The following is a 7999-nucleotide window of genomic DNA, read 5'->3' as shown; positions in this document are numbered from 1 at the left end:
TTTTCAACAATCTACCACTGTTTCATAATGATCTCGATAACAGTAGGGAGTAAATGAGTATAATGTGTTTTTAAAATATGTTAAATAAAGAGCTCTGCATAAAGACATCACTGGGGTATCAGCCGCAGGTTTATCACACAGAAATAGAATTATAGTTACCTCATTCTTTTCCCAAGGCTACATCACTGGGGCTGTAGCCCCAGTTGGTGCACACCAAAAGGAGAATTCTATTTGGTAAGGGTTATAATCCTAAAGCGCGGCCAAAGGCCGCCTACGCAGAAAGGAACTCTACGCAAAAATTCTGTGGACGCAAGTAAAAATTGTGATTTTTGGTCATTTTTCTAAGGGGTCCCTAGGGACCCATAGGGGGCCTAGGTGGTCGGGCGCTTAAAAAAAAACAATACTTCGATAAATAAATATTGATAAATTTTGGCCTGCGGCGCTTTCGTAAAAAATCGATAATTCGATAAATTAAAATTTTTATTAAAATTAATACTTCACCTGCGTCGCGTTTTTTATATAAAACAGTATTTCAATATAAGGTGAATACAAAAACCCCCCACATATTTACTATTCCCATCATCTGGTAGCACCAATATCTGTGTTCATTTCCACCACTTCCATGTAATCAATGAAATTTTTATGGTGAATTGTGTAGCTTTAAAAGTTAATCCCCCTTATTCTAGAACCCGAATTTTCGAAATTCGTAATTCGTAGCTACGCTACGAAAAACGAAAAATCCACATGCTGCAACCCTTGCGGAAACATGTGCAGCATTGCCAGCTATCAGTTGTTTTTCGAAGATAGCTGAATGAAGGAAAACAAAGTGGAAAGGAATTAAAAAAACACTCATCATGTGCTTGTTTATTGTAAAATTGGTTAATTTTACATATTTTTAAGAAAATTATGGATTTTGATGCATTTGCATTTATAGCAGCAGAGTAAGAGGGCGCTATGGCAATGGATTCACAAAGGTGTGCGGAGCTATCGTGCATAGTAACCATGGGCGCATCTATGTCAGCTTCTGGTTGAATTGTGGAACCACAAGCCAGAACTCCTCCTATGCCTGAAGCTCTGGTTCTCAATCCAGTTAATGCAATAACAGCTTCTTCCAAGCCATTGAAAACATGCACTTTGTTAGGTCCACCACCTGTTGCGATTGCTTCTGCCTTTGGCTTAGGGATTATAACCCTTACTAAGTAGAATTCTCCTTTCTGTGTTGCGGGGAAGAGGGGCTTCCGCATGTCCAAGGTATACAACATTTCTTGTGCATATCACTTCGTCCACAGTATTTTTGCGCAGAGCCCACGTCGAAATTTGCAAAAAAGTGCATAGTGTAAACCGAGTTTATTAATAAGCTAGTGGAAGGAAATTTGAAACATTTACATATCTTAAATAAAATGTGAATCCATTGATTACACGCGTATGTTAAAGTTTTTGGATTCGGGTTATGCGTTTGGACACAACAACCGAAAATCATTGTACAAATAACTAAACCGGACCCAAGTTTCTCGATAAGGGGCAACAAAGATTCTTTTTTGATCGTTTATATAAAGTAGTGGATAAAAATATACGTATATGCGAAAGGCAAATTTATTTATTTAAATCAACACCACCAATATTTCTTGCAAACACACATCGATTTACATCTGCTATTTCGCCTCCGACACAGAATTGTTTTCGTACAAAATTACGAAATTTACTCGTTCGTTTTCAGGCATGCCATTGTTACGAATTTCAAAAGTTCGAAAATACGATTCGGATTGCAGCATACTATTTCTACGATTCGTAGCAAAATCCGAATACGAAAGAGTTGCAGAATAGGGGTGAATAACTTTTTAAATAAAAGCATCCGCGCTCTGGGGTTTTCACTTTTAGAATCGTAAAATAGGGCCTAATTTTTTTTTGATATTTGGACCGAATTTAAGGAAAATTTTCCCGTTATTTGAAAAAAACTGTTTCATTTAACACAACTTTGTTAGTACTGAAACCGCATTAATAAATGCACGAAATGAACACATATTAATCTGCCTTATCCTGAGTTTCGCCTGAAAAAAATTCACCCGAAAAATTTGTCATCCGACCATGGAAACCGAGAGTGAAAAGTGAACCGGTTCGGGGAAAATGAAACTCATGATAAGGCTGAATATCTCGATGTTCAGCTTAGTTTATTTTACCCGAATTTGTAACAAAAAACCACGAAACTCAATGATTTAATGATGTATTATACAGAAAACAACGAATGTAAACCCGGCGTCTCCTTTTTATTCCGCTAGTTGTAATAAAAACATGGAGGTGCTTGGTGTTGCCAATATATTACTATTACAAGTCTATTCGGCGCTGGCAACATACATTTTTTAACCGGTAATTAAAGTGTCTGTCAACTTTTAAACCTTTTTCGCATTCTGTACTCTCTTGTAACCGGTAAATTTGGTTACCATCTCATAAGCTAGTAACAAAATATTGCCCCGTGAAATATCCAAAACAGAAATTTCCACAAATCTTCATAGCTGAATTGCTGAATATTTTCACTGCATTACCAACGTACCTAGAATTGCGGTGACAAGAAGTTGTAACATTTTTTGGTAATTAAATTTTCCGGTCACAAAATCTTCGGTAACGTGCAGAATAGGCCTGTTAGAAAAGGTTTTATTTAGAGATGCCAATAACAATAAATGTAAAAGATTTTAAATATTTTACAAAAAACGAAATGTAATTAAATTTAGATTGCGTTTATATTTTCGGTATATAAGAATGCACTCCTTCACAAATCGTTATGTAATTCGGAACAAGTAAAGAATACCCACCATTTCGCTAGAAAAAAACTTAAAACAGGAGCCGATAGAGCTTTCTGAGCTGATTATAACGGTACTAAAATTTACTTGCATAAGTTAAAATTAAGCGAGATATCGAAGGTCAAAGATCGAAATTTGCTTTTTGAAAAACCGTAATATCCCAAAAACTAGTAAAGCGTTTGTATAAGTTAAAATATAGTTTTAAAGTAAATTAATACATCTTTCTTTTGGTCTGCATTCCTTGTGGCTTGCATTTCTAATTTCTGATAAAAATTGGTTTATATAAAAAGTATATGAAACAATTCCATTTAAACTGCTTTTTTTCAAAACTAGCCTTATTAGGATAGTGTTGTCGTTCTTTTGGTATAAATAAAATTAATTTCTCTTTCGTTTGATATACGTATGCATGGGCGTAGCCAGGTAGGGGCAGGGGGGTGCTCGAGCCCCCCCTTAACTTTCAAATTTTCCTTATATATATATAAAATAGTACCCTGAAATGCCAGCATAGTAGGGTCGAGCCCCCCCCCCCCCTAAATTTCATTCTGGCTACGCCGATGTACGTATGTCTATTTTTACTTGCGTCCACAGTATTTTTGCGTTGAATTCCTTCGTGCGTAGGCGGCCTTCGGGCGCGTTAGGATTATAACCCTTACCAAATAGAATTCTCCTTTTAGGGCCGGTTACTCAAAGTCAGGTTAACACTAACCTCTGGTTAAACATCGTTATCGACGTTACCGACTCCCTGTTATATGAATGGAGTCGAATACGTCGATAACAATGTTTAACCGGAGATAAGTGTTAACCAGACATTGAGTAACCGGCCCTTAGTGTGATGTAGCCTTGGGAAAGGATGAGGTAGCTAGAATTCCCTTTCTGTGTGGTAAACCTCGGGCTGCCGCCCCAGTGATGTCTATTATGGTTACTGATAAAATAATCATTTGGCGCACAAAATTACCGCGTTGTTTTTGCAAAAATATTCCAGCATTAATGTGATTTCGCACAAATCACAGAGAATTCGTTAAAATAAATTATAAATTATTATAAATTATACTGTGAAAAAATCGCCAGAATCGGTCAGTCGAGATAAAGTAAAAAGCAAAATCTTGCATGTTTTTGTTGGCATCCCTGCTTTAAACCTTTTCTGTTATTAATGAACTGGCAACACCAAGCACTCCATGTTTCTATTAGCGGAATCAAAAGGAGACACCGGGTTTACATTCGTTGTTTTCAGTATAAAACATCATTAAATCATTAAGTTTCGCGGTTTTTTGTTACAAATTCGGGTAAAATAAACTATCGACATAACACATAACATCGAGATATTAATATGGAGTTGACTTTAGTGTACATCGACATGTGCGTGTTTTAGCAAAACTATAATGAATTTTCTCATGAAACTTTACGAGGATGCTAAGAAACAGATATGTTTACATAAATTCTCCCTTATTTCACTTTTTTAATACTAGTATTTAAGTAATTTGTTGTTTAAATTTTTTGCCCTTCCATTAGCAAATTTTCATATAAAAAGTGCAGCTATCCTTGTACTTGCATAAATGGACGATCTTTTCAATGTGCACGTGTGACTTGTTTAAAATAAATGTATTTTATTTTTGTTTTTGACAATATAAAACGCGTTTAACCATTTCACTACTTTTTTTCAACAAAGTAAACAAGCAAGCAAATCAAAATGGCTGTATTAACCAAACAGAAGTGTGCTACCACATGTTCGAAAATTAGGGACAGTAAAATACCCAACTTATATTTCATAATGACCTCCACAACATAAGGCTAGGTTTGAATATGTGCTTTTTAAATAACAACCTCTTAAAAATTATGGCCATTTTTTCTAACAAAAATGTATGTTTCTCTTTGGAAAATACATAACAATAATCCATATTTTTGCATTTTTTGATAAACAATGCGTCGATATTTCTTACAATATAAAATATTTAAAAAAGGAAAATTTGGAATAAGAAAAACTTTAAGGACCTAAAAAAAAGGGTAACCAGTAACCATAATAGACATCACTGGGGCCGCAGCCCCAGGTTAACCACACAGAAAGGTAATTCTAGTAACTCATCAAAAAATTCCCCACACTTGTAGTCAAGGGTCTACACATTATTTTAACACCTACTTTTGTAATTTTTGGTCACTAATTTATTTACAAATTTGGTTTAAAATATGCCCTTTTTTGTAAAATTTGGAAATTAGCGTACATTTATCACTCCTTAAAGCAGCCACTTTACCAATATTCCCCTTCACTTTACACTTTACTCGATTAGTTGTAACTTTCTTTACGACTTTAATATTAACCAATTAATCACAATTCATTAAATAAAAACACCTTCAAAATCACTCGTTTGACCTTGGTTGCATATGCAAATTAAATGGCGGTTCAGCTGTCAAACTCCAAAATATGCAAAACAATGAGAGACAAAAGAAGATAGTAAGCATTAAAAATATACAAAGGTGTTCAGCCCCTTTCCTTCCCAAAACAGAAAGAGAATTTCTATTTTGTGAGGGTTATAATCCCTAACCGCGGCCGAAGATCGCCTACACAGAAAGGTGTTCTCTGCAAAAGGTGTTCAGCCCCTTTTCTTCGCAAAACAGAAAGGAGAATTCTACTTCGTGAGGGTTATAAACCCTAATTTGGGCCGAAGTCCGCCTAAGCGGAAAGGTGTTCTCTGCAAAACGTGTTCAGCCCCTTTTCTTGGCAAAACAGAAAGAGGATTCTACTTTGTGAGTGTTATAATCCGTAAGCGCGACCGAAGGCCGCCTACGCAGAGAGGTGTTCTCTGCAAAAGGTATTCAGCCCCTTTTCTTCGAAAAACAGAAAGAGGATTCTACTTTGTGAGGGTTATAATCCCTAAGCGCAGCCGAAGGCCGCCTACGCAGAAAGGTGTTCTCTGCAAATGGTGTTCAGCTCCTTTTCTTCGCAAAACAGAAAGGAGAATTCTACTTAGTGAGGGTTATAATACCTAAGTGCGGAGTCACCTGCGGTGCTCTTTAAAAAAAAAAAACAATACTTCGATAAATAATGAACATTTTTTATAAAAAAATTGCGCGATTTTTTAGTAAAAACTTTAAATTTTAGCAATTTTTTTAAAATTTTCGTCTGCCGCGCTTTAAAAAAAAACAATACTTCGATAAATAAATAATGATAAATTTTCGCCTGCGGCGCTTCCTTATAAAAATCGATAATTCGATAAATAATGAAAATTTTTATTAAAATCAATACTTCGCCAGCGTCGCTCTTTTTATATAAAACAGTATTTCAATATAAGGTGAATACAAAAACTCCCCACTTTTTTTTACTATTGTCATAATATAGCAGCACCAATATCTGCGTTCATTTCCACTACTTCCATGTAATCAATGAAATTCGTATGGTGAAGTGTGCAACTTTAAATTTAATAACTTTTTAAATAAAAACCTCCGCGCTCTAGGGTTTTTACTTTTAGATTCGCGAAAAGTTCCTCTATAGGGCTACATTTTTTTCAAATTTGGAGCGAATTTAATGAAAATTTTCCCGTTCTTTCTAAAAAATTATAAGTTTCCGTATGAAATGAGGGACTATAAACTTTACTTTTTGTACTCAGAAAAATGCGAGTTTCGATAAGTTTCGGATAAAAATTAGAGACGGCACCGACTTGTTCGTAATTTGCATTGTAATTGGATATGAATTACCAACAACGAATTACGTAGTTCGAAGGGTAATTGGATTGCGAATTACGAGTGAGAGGGCAAACTACGTAATTGGGGTTGCGTGGGAAATCCGTATTAGAATAGCTTTGTTCCACACGCTTTCCGGGCAGCTCCGGTAGTTAGAGCGTAAAAATAAGTTATTCTACCACAAGTGCCAAAAATGTGTCAACACGTGCCATAAGTGCCCAGAGCGTGAGGAATGCAAAAAAACACATTTCGTGCCCGGAATCAACAAATCAGCTCTAAATAATGATTTTAGGTGTATTTATCTTATATGGCTAATGAAATTGCTAAATAACTACATTTTCTGAAAATTCTGTGGTATTTCCCACTTTTGTGTTTTATAAAATTTGCTTTGGGATTTAAACAACAACAGCTGTTATACCATGTTTGGCCGACATCGAAAATATGTTTTCGTTGCTAAACCTGGTTTTCGACCTAAAACTTGTGTTTTCGTCCATGCAAAATCTGTCAAACGAAAACAAGATTTCGTCATATTTTATCATTTTTAATACTCCATTTCGGTTTTATTGCTAATTGGCTGGCCAAATAAAATAAAAATGAAAGTAAAAGGTTGCAAATGAAAAGAAAATGAAGGAAAAGTATTTTTGTTTTGCTTTTGTGTATTGTCAATGAAAACACTAACAGCAGATGTGAACAGCCTTCAGCCACAATCCCTAAACTTGTTTTCAAAGTGTTTTCGAAGTGGAAGTCATATTTTATCATCTTTAATACGCCATTTCGGTTTCATTGTTAACCCGCATCATGGCTGGCCAAAGTAATATAAGAATGAAAGTAAAAGGTTGTAGATGAAAAGAAAATGAAGAAATTTTATTTTGGTTTTGTTGTTGTGTAGCAAAACTGTAATCAAAAGATGTAAGAAATGTCAACGAAAACAATAACAGCCGGTGTGAACAGCCTTCAGCCCACAATCCCAAAAAATCGTTCTCAAAGTGTTTTCGTTTTCGGTCAGAACATAGTATTATTTCAAATTGCCCTTTCTGGGCTGTTTCGTGTACAAAGAAGAAGACATTTACGCCCCAAAAGTGGAACGTATTCGCTCTCTATTGCCTATTTTTTTAGCGTAAGGAACGCTTTCTGGGCTGTTTTGGGCACCCGCGGGATTACGCAGGCTCGTGCGGAACAAACATAATAGCTGAAATACAATGCCGGCGAACGGCGAACTCACCACAGCGAAATTCGCGCTGTCAAAATTAGAACACCCGGAAGCATATGAAATTGAACACAGCCAAAGCGAAATGCGCAGTTCGCTTGGCGGCGCTTCATGGCGATAGATTTATTTCTATCGCCCTGCTGGGCGATGACAGCTGTGCGTGCCAAAGGTGGCCGTATTTGTTTTTTGCTTTCAAAGTTTTAAAAGAAAACAACCTAAACACGATTTTTTGTTGTTGTTTGAAAAATATAGTTGTGGATTCGTTAAATCTGGCTTGAAACAAATTATTTATAATTATCTTTCTTTGTTTTACATTTATATTTGT

This window comes from Rhagoletis pomonella, unplaced genomic scaffold (genome assembly GCF_013731165.1).
Source record: "Rhagoletis pomonella isolate Grant_MI unplaced genomic scaffold, Rhpom_1.0 Rhpom_scaffold_01674, whole genome shotgun sequence".
NCBI classification, from domain to species: domain Eukaryota; kingdom Metazoa; phylum Arthropoda; class Insecta; order Diptera; family Tephritidae; genus Rhagoletis; species Rhagoletis pomonella.
The sequence above is the reverse complement of the archived record's forward strand: the minus strand, read 5'-3'. Positions refer to the sequence as shown.